Genomic DNA, 23,117 nt, shown 5'->3' on the forward strand with positions numbered 1-23,117 from the left:
GTCTCTCTCCCTGCAGAATGTCCTCCCGCAGTGCCCCCATGAGCATCTATGAGGATAATGCTCCTTTCAAACTCCGGTACATATCATCTCAATATCTCATTAGACCCCATTTTTTACAGATGCCCGGCAATGACAGAAAAGTATGTCGCGTGCACCACTAACTCCTTCTGTTGGACGGTGTATCCTTCCAGGGAATATCCTGTCGTTAGGAAGTGTATGATATCTTCAAAATGACCATCTGTGATGCGTACTACAAATAGTTGTGCATCAGACAATCCCTCCTCCAAATTAGTGGGCTCTTCCCCTGTTTCGATACGCGACAGATGGTCTGGTCTCGCGTTTAGTCGTCCAAGCTTTACAATAACTTCAAAATCATACTCCTTGAAAAATAACAACCACCTATAGATTCTCTCCCCCAACACAGGCTTATTGACCAAGTATTTCAACGTAGAATGATCCGTATACATCTTAAAATGGCCACCCAGCAAATAGTTTCTAAACTTATGGAGCGCGTATACCATGGCTAACCCTTCGCGCTTAGTGGTGGAGTAATTCTTCTTCGCCTTGGATAACCTTCTACTTGCAAACACTATAGGATGGTCCAAGTGTCCTCCACCATCAGGTGTCAATACTACTCCCAATGCTATACATGACACATCAACATGTACATGAAACTTCTTCTTCCAATCCGAGAAGACTAAAATTGGCGCAGTGACCGTCTTTTCCTTCAATACATCAAAACTTTTCTTACAGTCCTTGTTCCAGCAGAATGTGACATCCTTTTTCAACAACTTCTCCATAGGCATGGTGATCTGGGCATAGCCCTTGATAAACTTTCTATAATATCCAATATGCCCTAGGGTAACGTGCAGCTATTTCACACTCCTCGGTTCTTCTAAGTTAAGTATCATCGTGATCTTTGTGGGATCTACCATCAGTCCTTGTCTACAAACCACATGACCCAGTAGGGTCCCAAAAGGAACACAAAACAGGAATTTCTTTAGATTGAGCACGATCTGGTATCTTCGACAGGTATCTAGCATCAGGCGCAAACTTGTGACATGGTGTTTCACTAGCCCAAACACAGTCCAGTCATCAAAGTACACTTCTAGGAACTTATGAATAAATTCCTTGAATGCAACAATGACTACGCGCGAAAAAATCGTAGGCACATTCTTCAATCCGAAAGGCATTACAGTGTACTGAAAACATCCCCACTCGGTCACGAAGGTCTTTTTGCTCCTACCCTCCAGTGCGATTTTGATCTAATGGTACCCAAAGAACCCATCAGTGAAGGAATATGCTTCCTGACCACCTACATTGTCCAACACTTCATCAGTGAACGGAGTTGGGAAAGGATCATGTACACAAGCATCATTCAACTTCCTAAGATCTACGCATATCCTTATTTCATCCTTTTGCTTCTTTTCCTGTACCACCATTGGGCTTACCCAATCAGATTCTTCCATGGGCTTAATGATGCTTGTTGCGAGCATCTTGTCTAGCTCTAAGTGGACCTTATCCTTATACTTTGGATTGATACGGTAAGGTCTTTGCTTAACCGTCTTCGCGTCAGGCTTCAACGTGATCTTCATAACACCCAGGTCCCCGATTATCTCTTTTAAATCCATAAACTTGGTAGGGAACAAATCCTGGTATTCGCGGAGCAATTCAGCAACCTTATCCAACGTCACGTCATCCCAGTAATCTCCAATATTCGCGAATTTGGGCTTTGCCTCCATACCAATATTTACCTGTTTCATTTCCAATGGCGTGGTTATATTAGGATTCTCAATCTATGGTCCTTCAACTTCACGGTGACCTTATGTTTCAGGGATGTTAATCTTTCACGGATCCTCGTCTTCTTCTTCAGCAGTTACGTTATAGCATTCTAGCACATGGCTCAGTTGAGTAGTCCAATCGGGTTGAATCAAATCCAAAGGATCCTGCGGTATCCTAAAGATTGCTGCTTTTACTTCTTGTAGCACCTCGTCAATATAGTCAAACCCATCCTCAAAGCTGAAAGTCATTATGAATCCTTCATGCAGAATATCCCATTCACCTGTACCATGGTGGAGCTTGGTTTCCAAGTACTAGTTCATCGGGATGACATCCAGTGTGTGACAAAATAAGTACACCCATTTAGTTTGGGGCTTTGCTCCTTAAGCCTTGGCCCCTTTGGCCAAGTGCTCGCACGGATCATCCTTTCCATCATACTTGTCAGTCATTCGTACCTTCAGCGTCCCAAATCATGTTCTCATCATCCTCCTACATTCACACCAATCCTCAAAGCTACCCTTGTGTGTACCCCACCACCTTGCAGGTGTAGCACGTAGTGCCCAACCCAAGTCCTGGAAGCGCTGCTTTTCTGGTACCTCCCTCTCAAATGCATCCAAAAAGATATCTACATCATTCAGGTCATCATAAGTGGGTAGCAGGGAAAATTTTAAGAACCCCCCCAAATTTATATGTATAATAAATGGGCGAATCTCCATGGTATATAGGAAAAATGGAAGGCGATTTTATCAATAATATAATATGTATATATAATTTTTTGGCGAATCTCTCACCAGGCATGGCGAAGATTTTACTCAATTATAAAATCTTGTAAGATCTTGGTGAGTCTTTCACTAAATAATAAAACTTTGTAAGGTCCTAGTGAATCTTAGCATTGTGAACTCTTAGAGAATTTTTTGAAAAAGTATAAAACCATATATGAAAAGCGCCACATGGTGGCAATATCACTGTTTTTTTCACATTTCCACGAAATGGAACTTGTTTATAAAATTATAAAAAAGCCAACGAAGTCCCTTATAATATGCAGGTAAGCTTATAACAGAGTCTGATACATCTACTATGCTTGTCTTCATTCAAGTGTCATAGCTGCTATACTTAACACTTTGAATCACAACTCTCTCAGAACTCAACTCTATAGTGTAATTAAAACCTTTGGAAATTGAATCTGACAACTCTATAAAAAGGATTAGTGAAATAGAAGCTTTTGTGAATGAGCCCACTAATTATCACTGCTAAACAATCAATCCAGACTATGAAGTCTTCCATCTTGATCACAATCGTGCTCACGATCAAGGGAGTGCGACCACCTAGCCTGACATAATGGCCATCATAGCTTCCAATAATCAACAACCACCTTGCAAGGACATCCTAGCTCATGTCTCATGAATTTTATTCATCAATCTTAACTAATATAAATCTTATAAAGATAATATTAGAATCCTCTCTAGATTCACTGTTAATACAAGGGTAAAGGAAATTTTCTAGCTCAAGGCACTAGTCAATACCAACTTTGGTATTTGTGACCCCTTTGTGGGGATGCACCTACCCTGCCCTGTTGGGTTTCTGCCTTGTAACATAGTTCAAGGATCACAAGACTTTCCAATCTTCCTACTCCATTAAACACACTTTATATGCTATACATAGTGAATGGAAAAGAAGCATTATAGAACACACAATTTCACAGAAGGAAGAAAAATCTTAGCCAGTTCAATATCAAAATCTTAACCACTGATTAATAAATAATAACAAGTAGTGTAATGAATTGTTCCAAGTTATTTATTTACAAGTTGTAAAGAATGTAGTGGAATGGAAAATATTACTTAGGCAACCCTTCAATTGTTTCTACTAATATGTCTGTGCATGTACCTATGAAATTAAGAGCATTGTTGAATACAAAGTTTCCTTTTCTCTTGCCTCCATTTTGACAAATCAGTGTGAAATCAGTGTCACTTTGAATCTCCTTTCCTGTGTGGATGTTTTGACAAATCAATGTGAAATCAAAGTCACTTTGAATTTCCTTTCTTGCGAGGGATCACATCCACAGTTGATTAGTAAAATATAATCTACTATATATTATGCTCAAGAAACTGATTGCAATCTACAATGGAAACGAGACCTCAATTCTTATTCTGAATTTGAATATCTCAGGACAACATAAGAGATAAAAATGCATATGGCCTTAGTAGCTAGAAAAAAATCACTCCATCATTACAAGACCACCTAGATTTCAGCACTTAATCTAAATAATGGCACTAGTTGTAGTGCTTATTTGCATTAACACCATGGAAAAGCAATAACAATGTTTCAAAGTACACTTACTAGAAAAGTTGTAACGTTCTGATAATATTTAATGATAGCATATGAACCTCATAGCTATGGTGGGGAAACTAGGGAACCCAAATATTGGAAGATATCTCATACCAAATTTGAGAAAAAAAATCAAAATGGGAAAAAATCAAAATCTATAAATCAAGCAATGAATTGTTTACAAATCAAATATAATTCCTTTAACTAACAATTAAATTGTGGTGATATATTTAAATATTTAGTCAGAGGGTAACTTCAAACCATGGAATATTACCTTTTTCATTACTATCATCCCTCAGTGACTGAGATTACAAATCAATACTTATGGAAAGATTGTAAGAAATTCTATGAAATAGTAAAGCGTAACCTCTATTTTCAAGCAACAAAATCAAGACATTGTTACATCAAGAGCCATAATTGATACATAATCAATGAATCAAGTCCTTGTATGGCACAAGCTTGTTTCACAACCTCTATTTTCTCAATAACAAAATCAAGACATTGTATGTGGTTATTGCCAAAAGGAAATTGCGTTCTAATTTGGAAGAGGATTTTATCAAAAGACATGGATTTATTCAAAGCTACAAAACCTAATGGGTTACTGAAAAATAAGTTGGAATATGGGATCATGATACTTAAATTGAAAAAATATGCTTTCCTTTTAGAAACATTACAGTTATACAATGTTTTTTGAAAGCATTAGAATTTGAAATTGGGCCTTTCTATCAAGACAAATTTTCATTAAAAGAATGTACTTTCCTACCTAAAACGTTATAGATATCCAAGAAAAACTTGAAAAGCATAAGAGAACTTAGCATAATGTACTTTCTTTCCTTCCTTAACATTCTTAAAGAGTTGAGGTTCCCCAATTCATCAGGTAACTTTCGAAGGAAATGACAGTTAGTAATAGTCCAATTCACAACTGAAGATGTGTCACAAATACGAGGGGCATCTCCTCCAAATCACAAAAGTGCTCCAGGTTAAAATCTAGCATTATTGGAAGCTTAATGCTCGACTGGTTGTTATTGAACCCAGACATTTTTCCATTCTTCACTAAAAGTTTAAAGATAGCTTCTCTATGTTCTACATGACTTTACTATGCTCTTGAAGTGGGGGCACATGCAGGCTCTCCAAGTGAATAGTCTTAAACTAAGTGAAGATAAGGCCGATAGATCATTCAATGTGGATCTCTTTAACCCATAATTGAATACTATGTCTCTCTTGAACCCACAATTGAATACTGTTAGGACTTTCAAATTTTTCATGGAACTCAAAAATGTTGGAAGAAAGTATTTGCTTCCAAAAAGAGTAAAACTAAAGCCTCTGCTTGAGGACAATTGATGTCACACCACTAACACTTCTCCATGGAATCTATATAGGTAAACCACAAATGCAGAATTCCATTAGAATATTTTGTTTATTGAATACACAAATGAAATCATTGCATTTATTTAAAATATCTTTTGAAATCAAAATTACTGAAATTACATATCGATAACCTAGTGGGTGTAGGATAAAATTCACTCGTGTCATTCACAGAAAGCATGAGAAAAAACCTAATACTATATATAAAACCAAGAAAAATTCAAATTCATCACTTCTAGGGATCTCATAACCACCCTGCCAATTCCTGTTTGCAGTTAGAAAAATTACCCAAATTACAATATGTTTACTCCAGCATATGTTGGAAAGTTATAGAAGGATGACTAGTGCAATCAATCCATTCCTTTTAGCCCTGGATTTGTTTCAGCTTAAAACAAAAGTATACAAATATACTTGTCCAATGTCTATGCTTTAACCATTCACCTTAAGATGTTTTTACAATATAATTTCCTAAGTCTATTTAATATCTTCATTATCATAAAAACCAGCCTATATCCATCTTAACTCCACATCTACCACTCTTAGCGGGATGAAATCTATTTATCCCTCTGAGCACTTGGTAGACCCGGAATTAAGATGGATCTAAGATGATAGAATTTCCCCTTTAAATAGTCTATGCTCACATGAATACCATGGTATTACCATGGGTCAATACCATGGGTTATCATAAACCTCGAGCTTAAAAATTACTATTAGTAATTTATAAAAATTAATAAAATTAATAGTTATATTTTATTTTATTTTTTATTTTAACCAAGCTAAAATGTTTAACATACATTAAATTACAACGTCCATTTTTACTCTTGATCCACAAGCCCCGAGAGGGATCAAATATTTTTTCACTCTATGCTAGTTTGCATATCACGATATTTGATACCTCTCGAGGGTTAGTAGATCCAGAGTAAAGATGGATCTATGCTGGTTTAATTCCCCCATTTAAATAGTCTACATTCCAGGTGAATACCATGGGTCAATACCATGTGCCATTTTGGTGAATACCATGGGTCAATACCATGTGCCATTTTTATTTTTATTAATACTAATATTAGGGTTAATAATGTTTTTTTGCATGGTATTAATAACAATCTAGTCCATGGTATTTGTCCCATAGTATTTTGCCTATAGGTTTCACCTAAATATAACGCATTTTTTGAGTGTTCGTAAATATAAGGTGACTTATGGAGTAAATATAAAAAAATGTTTTATTTTTTTACCATACCTCTCGTTTATTTATATTTTTATTAATTTACCATACCTCTTTTACAAATATGGTATTTGGCCCATAGGATTCACTTAAATAAAACCTATTCTTGAAAATGGGCGAATGGATTCACTTAAATAAAACCTATTCTTGAAAATCGGTGAATGGAAGGTTGTAACTCCTAGTTTCAAGGGCTAAATTTACCTTTTTTACCCTCTCCCTTAAAATAAGGTGGGATATTTGAGGTGATTTGTAAAAATGTGCTATGATACAAAATATTCGCCCACTAAAAATTTAAAACCCCTTAATTTCGCCAAAGGGTGAACATTAGCCCCTAAAATTTTCTATGGTGGGCAGATCTCTTACCTCTGACGACACACAGCATAGCAACTGAGTCATCATGTTACAGCTTATCATGGTTACTTCATGTAACAGATTTTTCCAGCGCTCTAATTCTTCATCAGAGTCTGAGGTGCAAGAACTCTTGTGATCCCATGTAATTCATCCATCCATTGTTGGATTCACCCAATCTTGGTCTCGTGCTATTATATTTTAGATACAGTCCAAATCGTCATCACTCTCATAATCGCAGACTAGTTCAGTATAATGCGATCCTTCAGCGAGATCTATGGGTACTATTATGCGGAACGATTTCTTTTCAAATATCATCTTCCACTTCTTTAGGTTGATTACCCCGTTCATATCAGTAGCCCAATCAATTCCAAGGAGCACAGGATAGGGGTTGCTATCATCCACAATTTCTATTACCTCAAAGTCAGCCAATGTGCTTTCACCTTCAATATCTACAATCACTCCTTGCAGCCACCCCATGGGGATGATCTTCTGTTGATTTTCCATCCTTAATGGAATCGGAGACCACTGTAGTGCAGGTCTTCACATCCTCTCCCAAGTTTGTTTTGGTAGGACGTTCGCGTCTGACCCCAGATCCAAAATAGCCTGATCCATTTCATACTCTCCTAAATGCGCAGTCAACCTCATCTCTCGTCCTGTTCTTGTTTTATGCTTACCAATCTTTCGTACCATGCGCAGTTCACCTAGAGTGTTTCCAGCACATCTATTTATAAGATCCTGTAATCCCTTCACAGCCTTGCTATCGCGCAGCAACTTCATGCAGGTTTCTAGGAAGTTTGTAAGCATAGAAGGGTCCATTTCCTGATCAGTATTATCCTTACTCCCTAAGGTGGAGGCCTTAGCGAAGCTCTTCTTCACTTCCATGAATGTTTCGCATACATGCTCCAAATCGAAGTCAGCATCCTTCGCCGAAGCTTTGCGAACCCATCCGCTGTCTTCAGTCTGTTTCCCCTTATCATATCCTATTGCAATTCCACTTCAGAGCACTATATTCACATTTGGATCCTCTTTGTGAGGCTCAAACCTCATCATTTGCAGGTTATGAGTTGGATGAGGTGGTAGCGTCCCTTTGTCACGTATCCTTGCTATCAGCGTAGGACAGTCCTTCGCCTCATGATCAAACAGAGTGTAATATTTGCACGACGGACGCATTGGGTTAGTGCAATTGTGGGCATAGTGCCCTAGTCCTCCACAATTGTAGTATATTAGTTGTCCCTGACCTCTGTCAGGTCCTTCTCCGCCTCAGCCTCGTCCGTGCCCCTGAAAGCCTTTTCACGCCATCCCTGTGCTCTGGTCAGGGGGCCGTGTTTTGGCCTGAACCCTATAGGCAAGTGTTTTATCCATCATCAATTCATAACTTCTACAATTGTGCTCATCATGCCCTACCGACCTACATAAGTTGCAAAATAGTTGATGTGGTGTTTGTACAAACTTCTGCAGCAAATGACAGTTATCTGTCGTATGTTTTCCTGTTACCTGACATATAGCGCACCATAATGTAGGTCCCGTGCTTGGTCCTACTTGGGCCTCCGACCTCAAAGGCATCGATCCTCCTCCTGTAATATAGTTTGCAAATACTGAGCAATGGTCTTTGTCATGCCCCTAACCCTTTCATTTCAGGCACCATGCCTCTTAGTGCACCTCTGGTCGAACTGTCATGTCCTACTTCAAGCTTTGCATTTCAATGCAAATATTTTTCAACTGCGCATGGATCTGCTGAACCCCCAAATTTGGATCCTACATCAGTGTTTTATGTAGTCTCATTGCAATATCCAAGGCCTCTGTACGAGTTTTTGTCTTCTGTTGTGACAGTGCAACCCTTATGTGTGGCAGGAGCGAAGCCACAAACCATTCGCGGTATTTTCCATCTGTTAAGTTCATATTAGCTTCGCGGATTTTACACTTCAATCTCTGATCTAATTCCCAAGGTATCTCGCCTGGTTTCATCGCGATTTCTTTAAACCCCAAAATCAAATGTACCTCGAATTTAGGCCTACTAAACTCTTTATTCAGTGCAGTCTGGATGTCTGCCACCCTAGCATTTGGGTTATCATTAGAGTAATTTATGTACCAGGTTAATGTGTGATCCTGCAGAGCACTAACCAGTGTTGCCTTCTTCATGTGATCATTTGTAACACCCTCATCTTCCCATATAGCTTTCATGACGAACCAGAACTGGTCTGGGTACTCGTTTCCCAAGCCTTTAAACAAAGACAACTTCACTGAATTTTCCACGTTGAACTGCGGTGGAGGTGGTACGGATGAAGTCACAGGTGATGGTGGTGAAGTTGGAGGTGGTGTGGGTGGAGGTGGTAGTCGCGAGAATCCTTGTCTTATTAACTGAATAGCACTTCGCGGAGAAGCCTGCACTACTCCCTCTTCGTCACCTCGTGGAGGTGAAATTAATGGAATATATTCAAGACCCTTTCTTCCTTCGTTCCTGTAAGTTTTTCTGCTTCGTGTAGCTCCGAACATCAAGGTAGCTACATAACCCATTTTTCACACAATAATATCTTAATCTAGGTATTCAAAGACTTGAAGTACTTACCTTGCGACGTGAAAAAGCGTCGCTCCGCCTCATGGTAGTTGACTAAGGTATCGACCACGAATTCAGTCACAAATCCTCCTATCATGCGATCAAGCCAATGATCGACAACACAGGCGATCTTATCCTCAGATGCTTCCAATCTCTATACTAACTCCAAGGTCCAAACAATAGGACCGTCAAGTCTCGACCTTCCTTGGCTATCTGCTAGCTTCACGATCCACTCGTATAGCTCAAACAGAAAGGAACAGAAAAATATCTCATGGATCTCTGTATATAGGTACCTGTCCAGCCACTTTTCCTTTATCAGTTGCGAATTTCTTTCTCCTGCACCGCGAATTCATAGATCTTCCTATCCAACCAGTCTCTGATCTCTTTCTTAGTTGGATTCTAGTGATACGACATCACACATCTCTTATGCAGATTCCAGGTCCCGGCAACAGAACCATTTGTTGGCTTAGTGGGGCCTGACCCAGATTCAGCATTAGTTAGCCAAAAAAATCCCTACACTATTGGCCCTTTCGGCATCAGCCCATGGAGCACAGACCGAAGTCTTGCCCGAAGTGGTATGGGGGGATGTTGGAACCAAGTTTTCGCACCTTAACATGGTCGTGATGTCAGTTTATTCCTCTTATCCCTGCTTTCGCGCAGGTCATTAAGTTCTAGGGCTCTATCCGTCTAGCCCTTTATTCCGCTCTTCAGTACCTCAACGAAGGGATATGATTGGCCTTAGCACAACCCTAACCTACGGTTTAGGTACTTTCGCGCTGCTAGGGCAGCGTATCGTGCATATTCCCAACCTAGATTAAGTGTCTTACTTATCTTATTAAACAATCACAGTTAGTGTCACGTAAACAGATATCCTTATTTGCGTTCAATTATCCAGCGTACTTACATACATTCATGCATCACATAAGCATTATAAATGAAATTCATACACAATATGACAATATGTATTAACAAGAAACAAAGACACATAATTTGTATAATACTTCTCTTTATTGATATCTTCATATGATTACAGACTCTATCCGCCCTGCGTACACAGCTGCAAGGGTCCACGCACTCAACTGTGGATTTCCACCCTATGACTCTTCGCACCCAGCTGCAGAGCCTCTACCTACACTAAGACCTGAAACTTAGACTTCTTTCCTTATCGCTCAAGACTTCTTCGACAACCTATGACTCATCAGAACTACTTAGAGCTTACTTACTTCGATCTTTTTATACAATCCCATGGTCTACGGACCATGGGTAGATCTTTTACAGTCGACTTTACTTTACAAAATAAGGGTGGACAACGTTTTATGACTCATGACACCTTCGCGCTCCGTGACCACAAAATGTGTAGACTTAACAACTTTATTACAAAATTGGACCCAAAACATGGGCTTTTAGCCCCAAAACTGTCCTTGGGGGATCCCATTCCCAACATGGGCCTTTCTTCTTGTGCATCTATGGCCTGGTGAAGCATAGCTTTCTCCTTCAGAGGTCTCTCCTCATCTCCTCATCCAATTATCCATGCCCCTGGTTGTCTATGGGTGGTGGAGCCCTAGTGTCTCTCACCCTCTTCTAGAACACCTATCTGGGTTCTATCTATGTTTTCCATCTGGGTAGAGCATACTGCAAGTCTCACGATACCAACTGCATCCTGCAAAGTGGTGGGCATGTTGTACCTCACCAAACCCCTAAGTGGCTCTGTTAGCACCATCACTAACAATCTCAAAAACTCCTAGATATAATCCTCGACACTCAAGTCTGCTTGAGCCATGTCATCTCTCCAAAGTGTTCCTCCGAGTCCCTCCTCTCAAAGCGCTCTAGCAACCTCTGAGTGAAATCCTCATAGGTCATAACTCCTGTGTGCCCCATCGTGGTCAATCCATGGAACTACCAGTCATGGGCTTCCCCCTCAAAGTTCAATGTGGAAATTTTAATTTCCTCCACCTCTGTCATCTGATTAAGCTGGAAGTAGACATCTAACTTCTCAACCCATGCTCTAGCCGATCTCTTAGGTGAGCCATCAAAATTTTGGAGGAATAATCTCCCCATAGTGTGTTGTAAGTTGGTTCCATGCGTGTAGCCTCCTCCACTATGTCCCTTGCTCCTGTTGTTTCCCTTTAGCTGACAAAAGTCCCTGGAGGTGGTGACCTCTTTGAAATCAGGCCCATAGGATTAATACTCCACAAAGTAGTCCCCCATGGGAATCTCCTCCTTCCCTTGTGTCCCTCCAGCTCCGGATGCTAAAAATGTGGGGATGGTGGACCTGGGTGGTCAACTAGAAATAAGTGGTATGTTGATTGTATTCACTGCATGGTGGTGCAATGTACTAGAACCCTCACCCAGATGGGTTTCTCCCTGAATCCCCTTGCCCTTGTTGTTGTTGCATTTATATTGCCTCAATGGGCCTCAATGCCTTTAAACAGATTGTTGATGGCCTTCAAGAGGTGTTGGGAAAACTCCTCATCTTTACTCACCTTATCTCCCCCATTATCCCCCATGTCTAGCCTCTCAACTTTCGATTCAATAGTGATCGGGTCAAGAGTAATATGTAGTTACCTCTCTCTGCTTTTGTACTTGTACCTCCTGTAAGTGATGTTCTTCTTATCGTCTGGTTTCATAGAATAAATTTTCTCCCACAGGCTGAGCCAAGACTATGAGCTTTGATACCACTGTAATATCCCTAAGGAAATTTTACATTGATAAACAAAGCATGCATAGAAAAACTACCCATGAAAATTTCACACAAATTAGTCACCCTGAAATAAGCCAAAAAATGTGTTGGTATGAAACATTTTATTATAAATGTATGGGGTACAATAAAAGTTTGGAAAGTGTGCACCTTGTCTTTCCTAAGGCAAGCTAGAAAAGCCCAAGTGATGAAATCAACTACCCCAACTATTGAATGGTTGTCCCATCTATAGCTTTGCATTGACCCCCTAGAAAACTAAACTGATGGATGTAAAAAACAACTGATTTGACCCTCTTCTGGTTCTCAGAAAATTTTGGGAAATTAGCCCCAGTCTCTCCACCAATAACCGACCAAAACCCAGGAAAGGTTTGGCCAAATGTTAACCCCAAAATTTTGGACAAATTTCTCCTCACTCCTTCAATCGTTGGGTATTTCAACCCACCTGTATATATCCCTGCTAAATGCCCCCAAAATGACTTAAATACTCAGCAAATGCCTCTCTAAAATTTCCCGACAAGCTACAACCCTTAATCCTTCTTCCTCCAAGTTCCCACATGTGGAACTAGAGTACCACTGCGCAGGTCCATGCAGTCCCTCGTATGAGTTGTGTTTGTTTTTAAATCTCCCACAAATTGGAGCGTTGAAATCACTCCAAAACTTCAACAATTGGTGGCCCTGTGTTGTCCCAAAAATCCCAACGAATTCCCAACTCCACAACCAACTCCTCCAAATGCAGTGTACAATCCTTTTGCGTCCCACTTACTCTCCAGCTACACGAATTCACTTGGAAAACTCCTTGGTCAGATCTAAAATGATGCAAGACACCTCCTTGGGCTGGCACTCGAAGTCCACCAAAGGTAGGGTGAGATTCTCCCTCAAAAATCTTGTCTTCTCAATATCACATGCAGACTTGGCTCTCAGCTCAAGCGTGTTATTCAAGGGTGAATGTTCAAATGATCAAAGATGCCCCAAAATGAGTGCAACCTCCTATTTTTTCATTGTGCCTCTAATTTCCCCATATGGGGCCCATCCTTCGATTTTCCCACTCTATTTCCCTCCAAGAGTGTGTATTACCAAGTGGGGAGTGTATTCCTTCCTTGGAGTGGCCCCCACCATCCACTAACCATTCGATTTACTCTTTTCTCCTATGTTGGGCCCTTACCTTAGCTCAAAACTTTTAAGAGGGGTCCCACAACCCACTTTCCCTAAGTAGTAATCCAAAATTTGACAAAATTGATATTTCCCTTAGTAATATTGCTAAGTGGGAATATCACAGCAGGTGTGGAAATTCAACCTGCACTTCCCAAGCCAATCATTAGACCTTGGGAAGAGATTGCCAACAACAAGCAAAAAAAAGGTCTTGGATATGATAAGAAGGTGTCCTTTCATATTCCAGATTACTCAAAGCCCATCAAATTTTAGAGTGTTGGATTTCTTCATGACGGTTCACACACACCTATTTCAGATCTTGCTCCCCTTCCACAACATCCAAAAGTTGTGAAATGCCAACAATATGATCGAGTTGGCCATGTGAAGAATCATTGTTTTGATCTTCACCCATGCAAGCATTGTGATTAGAATACTCATCACTCAAATAGATGCTTCAAAAAAAAGCATCCTACAAGAACACAGATTCATCTTGGATGGATCACTTCTTGGCAATGGACTTCAGCAACCAAGAAGATATTTCGCTCATATCACATAATTTGTTCTTGAATTTTAAAAAATCTTGCAATTGAGTTTTCTTCATCTTCGTTCCTTGTATCTGATATGGGGGAATTAATGGTCCTACACAAATTTCAAAGATAAATCAAGCGAGCGTGAGCCATAACCTAACATTGTTTCCTAAGCCTACATCCATAGACAGACATACCCGGATTCAGAGTTGTAGACAAAGACATAGAAGCCCCTAAGCATGTCTTTGGTTGGTGTCCTTCTGTTGATGGTGCTGGACTGTTTGGTGTGGGAGTCCCATCCAGTATGATGGCCCGGTTTCCATTATCTTAAAGATTTGCCTCGGCTCTTTCTTATCAGCACAGGAGAGTGGTTTGCTTTGTCTTCAAGTAGCGAGGTTGACGTGCCTGGTGATTTCTAGTGTTACTTGTGGTAATGGTTCTTTCACCATAGAGGGAGAGGGTGGGAGTGAGTCCCAATTCAAATGAGAGGAAGCCCCAACTTTGCTAGGAATGCACAACACAACATGTTGTGCATAGCTTTCGAAGGAGCAGTCCACATGGATGCGGTAGTCACAACACACAAGGAAAGAAAACACGTACAATACATAGCGAAGGAGTCAAAATGAGTGTGACGGTTGTTATAGCAAGTTTACTTGAAAGGTCTGTCTGATGTCCTGGGAGGTAACCAACATGGGCAGGATAGTGTTAACAACTCATACAACACATTTTCATTAATATATATGTATTACAACAATTGAATGAGTTCAAGTGTTAAACACAGTTTAAAGCAACATGCATTACAAGTGTTCAAGATTAATCTTACAACAATTATAGCACATGTGTGAAAATGTGTTGGCCTCTTTGCAGGCTTCTGAATTAAGCGAAAGTTCCAAGATGCATCATTACACCATACATCACTAACCCCATGTGCGGGGTATTGGAGCCACTACTTACTCCTCAAAGAAAAGATTACAGACTCTCAAGGCTATGTGGGAGGAGCCGTGGTGAAAAGATCCTTTGCATGTACAAATGATGAAGTATTTATAGCCAAGGGTGAAATTTACCCTTGTGGTTGTTCAGCTTCCCTCATGATTGTTTAACTTCTATGACTTTCAACTTTACATGACTCTTGATATGACAAGTTGGTATCTTGGACTTCCACGTTACATTACATTGATTGACAGTATGGCCCATAGTAGAGATGTGGACAACATGACTCATGACAAGACTCGACATGACAGTGCTAGGATGTTCGTGTTGTTGTTGGTGCATGTCAAGCTACAATGTTGCTGAGTAATGGATGTCCTCATGCTTCACCTATGCATGGCATGGTGTGCAGAGTCTTCAATGGTTGTTGGTTCGCTTGATGTCGCATTGGCACATTGCTTCCTTGCTCGTACTTGGTCATGCCAGACATTTTTGTTTGTTCGCAAAAATGTGCATCCGTCCATTCACGAACTCACAGTCGTACGTCCGTGAACACATCTTCACATGTTCATTTGATCATTCGTCCATCCAAGAACACATCCTTGCATGGTCATTCGTCCACGAACACATCTTTCACAGGTCATTTTTTTGTTCACTTGAGACCAAGTGCTCTTGCATGTTCTCTCCTTTGTCATCCCATCTGTCGACGCGTCACATTTGTGCATGTATCTGTATTTGTAGTCACTCTTGATGAGATGACATCAAATTCATAAATCTCCTAGTCTACCATGATACATGGCCGCTTCGGATGCAAACGACTGGGAGAGCGAACAAGGTTAGATGAGTTGCAGGTTTCGGGCACTTCTGGTGAAAATTGTGCAAGAGTCACTAGGAGAGTGACTGTCCACGGGGCCTGGCAGTGACTGTCCACAAGGCCTGGCTCGGCTAGCAGACAAATTTATGCAAATTTCAAGAGGAGCAATCCGGGTTGCTAAGAGACTGGGCAGACAAGGACTGTGCATTTTTTGGTAGGAGTAGTGTTGGGCTGCAAGCTAACTGACAAGAAGGCTCTGCACAGTTTTTTATGGGAGTGGGCTACGGGAAACTGGTTAGAGAAACTGCACAATTCTGGGAAGGGACCGGTAGCAGGGACCGAGGCACTAGCGGGGAAAACTACGCAAATGCATGGAGGCTAGCCTACTGACCACCTCTGCACAGTTTCTGAGCTGAGCAGACTGCTAGGCAGTAGAGGGCTTGCTCGGGAAAACAACGCAGTTTTCTGAGGGAACAGTCGGCCAGCTAGCAGGTAATTGACTAGGAAAACTGTGCAATTTTCTTAGTTAGTGGAGCAGGCATGGTCAGTAGCCTCTGCGCAATTTTTTCATGGGAGTCGATCGAGTCGATGACGAATGAAGGTCTTGCTACAAGAGGGTGGTCCGGTCATCAGAACTTTAGCAAAATGACTAAGTGTGTGAGTGAGTGAAATGGTGCATATGTGATCTTGCAAACACACACTCTCATGAATTGATGACAGGACGTCCCAAAACATCAAGACACACATGCTCAACATGACTAACTAACAGTGAGTGACAAGCGCGACGTGTGTGATCGATCGTTGGACGACCGTGACGATGCTTGTGCAACAGTGCATACGACTCTGTGTGTGAATATGACGGGTGTTTACATAGTGAATACAAGACATACACATGGATTGAAGACCTTGTGTATGACCAAAACATGGTCGCAAGCAAGACATCATTATCAACATGCAACATTGGTATGTTGAACGGTCAAGCAAGGTAGGTGTGCAAACTCATACAAGCTCACGGGGTGAACCTGAGTGCATGCAAACATCAAGTAAGATTCTCGAAGGAGACTCTAAAATTGGGTGCAGGCCAAAATTTTGGAGGGTGTTGCAGCCACTAAAACACCTTCCTTAAACCACCGCAAGTTGTAGACCTCCCTTTTTCTAGGTTGAAGGTGTCCATCTTCAAGACAATATGTAGCGCTTCCTCTAACATAAGACTTCAACTTATTGTCAGATTTGGAAGAGTTTTCGGAATCACACTAAGAATTCCTTTGGTTGGTGGCCTTCCTTAAACCACCGCAGGTTGTAGACCTCCCTTCTTCCAGGTTGAATTTCTCCTTGTTCAAAGAATTAGGGACACTTCCTCTAGCAGAATATTTTAGCTTCTTGCCAAATTTGGAAGAGTTCCTGGAACTTCACTAAGTGTTCTAGTGTTGGTGGTCACTCTTAAACCATCGACAATTGAGACCTCGAGTTCTCCCACCTTATACCTTCATTTTAGAGAGCTCATTCATCCTATTGTTGTCATGCATTATTGTATTTTGTATTAGAGCTCTCTTCTTGGACTCATATATACCCCTTCAGATTAAGAGGGGAAATGTTAGACACCTAATCCACTAAGGGTTATGGTGTGGAAGTTGAACAGTCAAAGGAAGTCCAAGAGACCTTAGAATATGAATCCAAGAGTCACAATAATGTATTATAAATATATATCATCTGTATAGTAAATGTAATTCATGTTTATCTTTCACATTTTGTCTATTCCATGTGTGTTGTTTAACAGTTATCACCCTTGCACACATGTTGTTGGTTGTCTCTCTCTTACATATCCATCATGCCTTGATTCCCATAGTACTCTCAATTGTTATGACATCAAGATCTCTAGAATATTACAATATCAAGGATGTCTAAAGGCTCAATGTCTCATTTGAACATAGACATGGACCCAAATTATTGATAAAGAGTAGGATTCTTTTCCTAAAGAGAGAGATATCAAGTAACATGGTGCTTGTGTATCCATTCACAATCCAAATTCCTACATAATATTATTTCACTTTTGCAACTAAAGGGACATTCCAAATCAATTTCTTACTCTCTTTAAAAATATGTAGTATGCCATGATGTCCCTCTTCCAGTCAGTCAACACAATAGATATTTAGACCGCAATGCACCTTCTTAACGTCATATTTCGACATGAACAATATTACCCTATAGCCTTGGACATCATATGACATACCTAACACCCTAAACATGATTAAGGATGTGATTTATTCATTTTTTTCCTCTTGAACACAATTTTAAGGTGACTCCTAAGCTTTCTAATGAATTCTACTCATTAAGAACTTTCCAACAATTGTATTTTTGCCTAATTCCAAGCTTCAAGCAATAGTTTATGGCACTTAAAGTTTCCAAAGAGATGTGTCTCTCCTTACACATAAAAATCCATATAAATGTCATGTTAGAATCATATAGGCAACACCCTCCCCCTGAACCCTCCAAGCTTAATGATTATCAAAGAATTCTCTCTCTCCCCGTGACTTATCACAACTTAGAAAATCTTCTTAAAATTGTTTTCGTGAATCCAAAAAAAAATATCATGCTTAAGGCATTTTTAATTTTTTATACAACACATCTCCAAGAATATTATTTGTGTGAAATATTACACCCCAATCAATTCTCCACTTGTGCTAACTCCCCCTGTTCCTTCATCATATCATTGGAAACTTTTATTTCATGTGGTGTATCACATTTATCTTCACATGATATGCCATGTAGCATGAAACTTTATTTTGTTGCAACACTTGTCTTCTTCCTCCTTCTCTTCCTTAATCATTCATTCATCTTCTTCTTCCTTTCTACATCTCCTTTATTTCCACCCTTTCTTCTTCTTCCTTTCTACATCTCCTTTATTTCCACCCTTTCTTCTTCTTCCTTTCTACACTTATATTTTACTTCCTTTAACACATCATTTAAATTTTTCAATGTTGCAACGTATCGCACCAAAAAAATTTGTGGCATGATATAACTCACCCTTAAACATTTTTTCTACCATAGCTACTCATCTGTTCCTGGCCTTTCCTTTTTGTCACATCCTTCAAATATTTCATACTAGAGACATGTTGCACCAAATTTATTTGTGGTGCAATACATCGTGCTCCCAAATTATTTGTTTATACAATATAACCTAAGTCCTAAGACTCCTAATCACGTGGCTAAATTTTTTTAACCTTGAAATAGTTTTACCCAATATTATAGCATGCCAAAAATTGTTTCTATGTGATGTTTAACCCTTTGGATATGACCCTCTTATCATATGCCAAAAAATGTTTGAGGGCGCAGTGCATTGTACAATGAAAATATATTTTGCAATACACCACACCATGAGAATATTTACTCGCTTGCAACATGTCCACCAATCTAAATCCAATTCTTGAGCTTCTCCGCAAAACTTCAAAGTCTCTTTCATGTCACATAAAGTTTATTTTCATACCATATGGGTCGTATTTCATGAAAATGTACTTCACAAAATACAGGTAATTTTTCCAAGTTTTCCTTAGAACACAATTCCATATTTTTTATCTTCTTCTCAAAATTACAACACCCCCTTGAATCCCTCTTTGGCTTATTCAAGGAAGGGGATAGGTCCAAACCCTTTAACTTCCTACTTATTCAACCTTGGCATTAAAAATGTAAGCTCAAACTAAGGTATGCACTTTAAGAAGAATGGCATTTATCTAGGGTTTTAGGAATATACGCTTAGATATGGATGTGTATATATGCCCTTCAAAGTTGAATAGAAGGACAATGGTCCCAAAACCCATAGAGACATTTCTTAGATCTTGACTTTCCTAAACAAAATTTCAGGCCTGGCATTGCTAACTCCACAAATAATGCATTCTAGTATAAAAATCAATAATATATACAAGTAGAGGGAGACTATTGGAATTCATATTCCAATTTCTCTTCATCTTCTCATTTTTGTAGTTACAATATTTCCCAATCCTTAAATATTAGGTGTCAACATTCCCTCCTTATTCTGAAGGGGTGCTAGTGAGTCCAAGCATCATTTTGAATCTTTCAAACTTTCTCTTCCAAGCACTTTGGTGAGGATGTTTGCAATCTTCTCATTTGTGGAACAATGGCATAGGTTAATAGTCTTGGCCTCAACATGAAGTTGAATCAAATAATAATTTGTATTTATATTCTTGGTTCAATCATGGAACTTTGGGTTCTTGGCCAATTTTATTGCAGAATAAGTATCAATTAAAAGAGCAATAGAATGCACTTGTTTCTCCTGCAAATATTTAAGAATTTTCCTGGGCCACACAATTTCCTTCGTTGCTTCTTCAGCTGCCACATATTCTACCTTTTTTGTGGAATTTGTTGGAACTAATTGCTTGTGTGACCTCTAGGATATAACTCCAGGTTCAAGATTCATAACATAACCTAAAATATATACTCCATTTTCTTTATCACCATCAAAATATGAATCAGAGTATCAAATCAAGCTGAAGTCGTCCACCTATTGTTGGAAATAATACTGAGAAGGGGGGTGAATCAGTATTATCAAATTCTTATCAATCTATCTTCCTTATTTATACTTTGAATAATTCTTCAAATATTGATCATTACTTTGTATGTCAGTATCATAAAATAATGAGCAGGAACAAGAAAAGCAAATAGTCACACAAAAGAACACCAGATATAAGGTGGAAACCCAATGTGGGTGAAAACCACCTGCTGCAATATGTCTCTATCTTCTTTCAACTAGAAATTCCTTTTACAATGATTTTGTACTGGTGTAGTCCTTTACCAATACGCAGGCTACAACCTGCAGAGAGCTACAACCCTCTCTCGTTCTCCATCTTCTCCTGGAAGGGAGCTACAACCCCCTTAGCTCTTGTACTAGCCAAGATACTAGTACATAGGTGCTGGCCTACTGAAGGCTACAACCTTCTCTTTCTTCCAGGGACCACATTTCATAAATTTTCAAACTGGATCCATGAACATCAATCAATCATCAAGTATATCTGCATCAAACAATCTCCTTTCCCAATTAGCATTGAATCAAGTAAACACTTCTCTGACAGCTGTACCCAGAACACAGTAACAGTAACCACACACCAAATTCTGAACCCAGAATACTGCAGCAATAGACAGAGGCAGCTAGATCATAATTTAAAGATATACGCTACTTCAACAACCTGAAACCTGCGTGCAGATCTATAAAGGATAATTCCTTCTTTCAAATATTCAGACACTAATTAACCCAGATTGTCAGATTTATAGATCAAGCATGCGCCTCATATAACAGATCAAAAACATGCAAAGATACTATTATTCAAGCATAAAGATTATGACCCATCAAAAGAACTTATCCTTCTTTATGCGCTAAGGTTCCTCCTTCATTCAGATCCAGATCTGCACCATAACCAAATCACAAATATTTCAGATCTAGCACTTATTAGATATTCAATTCATTCGATGATGCTTTGCCAAATGATCTCCTTCCTCTTTTATAGTCTTAGGCCTTCCACAATACCACAGTCCAAAACCATAGGATCAAAAAACTGTTGGACTAATACCATGAACCAACCATGAAAGTGCGTGAGATCAATGCTTTTGGATGCAATACCACGAGCCAAAACCATAGGATCAAAAACTATAGGACTAATACCATGAACCAACCATGAAAGTGCGTGAGATCAACACTTTTGGATGCAATACCATGGACCAAAACCATAGGATCAAAAACTGTCGGACTAATACCATGAGCCAACCATGAAAGTGCGTGAAATTTTCTCTTCATGAAAGGAACTTTTCTCTACATGAAAGTGCATGAACTTTTTCTCTACATGAAATAAACTTTTCTCTGCATAAAAGTGCGTGAACTTTTCTCTCCATGAAATAAACTTTTCTCTGCATAAAAGTGCGTGAACTTTTCTCTACATGAAATAAACTTTTCTCTGCATAAAAGTGCGTGAACTTTTCTCTACATGAAATAAACTTTTCTCTGCATAAAAGTGCGTGAACTTTTCTCTACATGAAATAAACTTTTCTCTGCATAAAAGTGCGTGAACTTTTCTCTACATGAAATAAACTTTTCTCTGCATAAAAGTGCGTGAACTTTTCTCTACATGAAATAAACTTCTCTCTGCATAAAAGTGCGTGAACTTTTCTCTACATGAAATAAACTTTTCTCTGCATAAAAGTGCGTGAACTTTTCTCTACATGAAAGAAACTTTTATCTTCATGAAAGTGCGTGAACTTTGCTGCACTATAATTTATCATCTGAGATGAGTGAGTTGCCATCAAGTACAACATATGTATCATAATGCCAACAATCCCCCCCTTTGGACTTGATGGCAACAACAACCAATCATTCTCCCCCTTTGACATCAAGGGCAAAGGGTTATGCTCCCCCTAAGAACATGCTCCCCCTGACTATAAACCAGATCTGCAAAGAAGAACCATAATCCATCAAACACCATAAATGACCATGAAAGAGATAGAGACGTATTGCAGCAACATTCAGACCAGCATCCATGATCTCCTTCTGTACTTCCTCCATAATGCCAACAATGCATGATATGCTCCCCCTGAACTTGTGCCATTCGATCTTTGACCAATCCGCAACCCAGCACATGTACGCATATACTTCAGATGAACCTTGCGTACAACCAACAATCAGAAGAGATTCAACAACAAGATGATGCATCAACAACCCCCAGCTTTTGCCTGAGGTATTCAAAGGTCTCCCTAGGCAATGGTTTGGTGAGTATATCAGCAACCTGTTCCTTAGAAGGAACATACTCCAACTTGACGTTTTGTTCAAGCACTTGTTCCCGGAGAAATTGATACTTGATTGGTATGTGCTTGGTTTTTGAATGCATGACTGGGTTCTTTGAAATGCCGATTGCACTTGTATTATCACATAAGATGGAGATGGGTGGTGTACAAGTGATTTGAAAATCCTGCAAGGTCTGCATCATCCAAAGGAGTTGAGTGCAGCAAGATGCAGCAGCAACATATTCTGCTTCAGCTGTAGACAAGGCAATCGAACTCTGTTTCTTGCTGAACCAAGATACTAATCTGGAACCCATAAAGAATGCACCACCACTTGTGCTCTTCCTGTCATCCACGCTTCCGGCCCAATCTGCATCAGTATAAGCATGAAGTGTGAGATCTATATCTCTAGGATACCATAAGCCATAATTTTGAGTCCCTTGAAGATATTTGAAGATTCTCTTTACTGTGTGAAGATGAGTTTCCTTTGTATTTGCCTAAAATCTTCCAACTATTCCCACTGCATGCATGATGTCTGGTCGGGTACCTATCAAATAAAGTAGACTTCCAATCATAGATCTGTAGGTTGGTTGATGTACTGCTGCTGATTCATCATTTGCACTGAG

Source organism: Pinus tabuliformis, chromosome 9 (genome assembly GCF_031772625.1).
Source record: "Pinus tabuliformis cultivar Carrire ecotype Pingquan chromosome 9, CPIR1, whole genome shotgun sequence".
NCBI classification, from domain to species: domain Eukaryota; kingdom Viridiplantae; phylum Streptophyta; class Pinopsida; order Pinales; family Pinaceae; genus Pinus; species Pinus tabuliformis.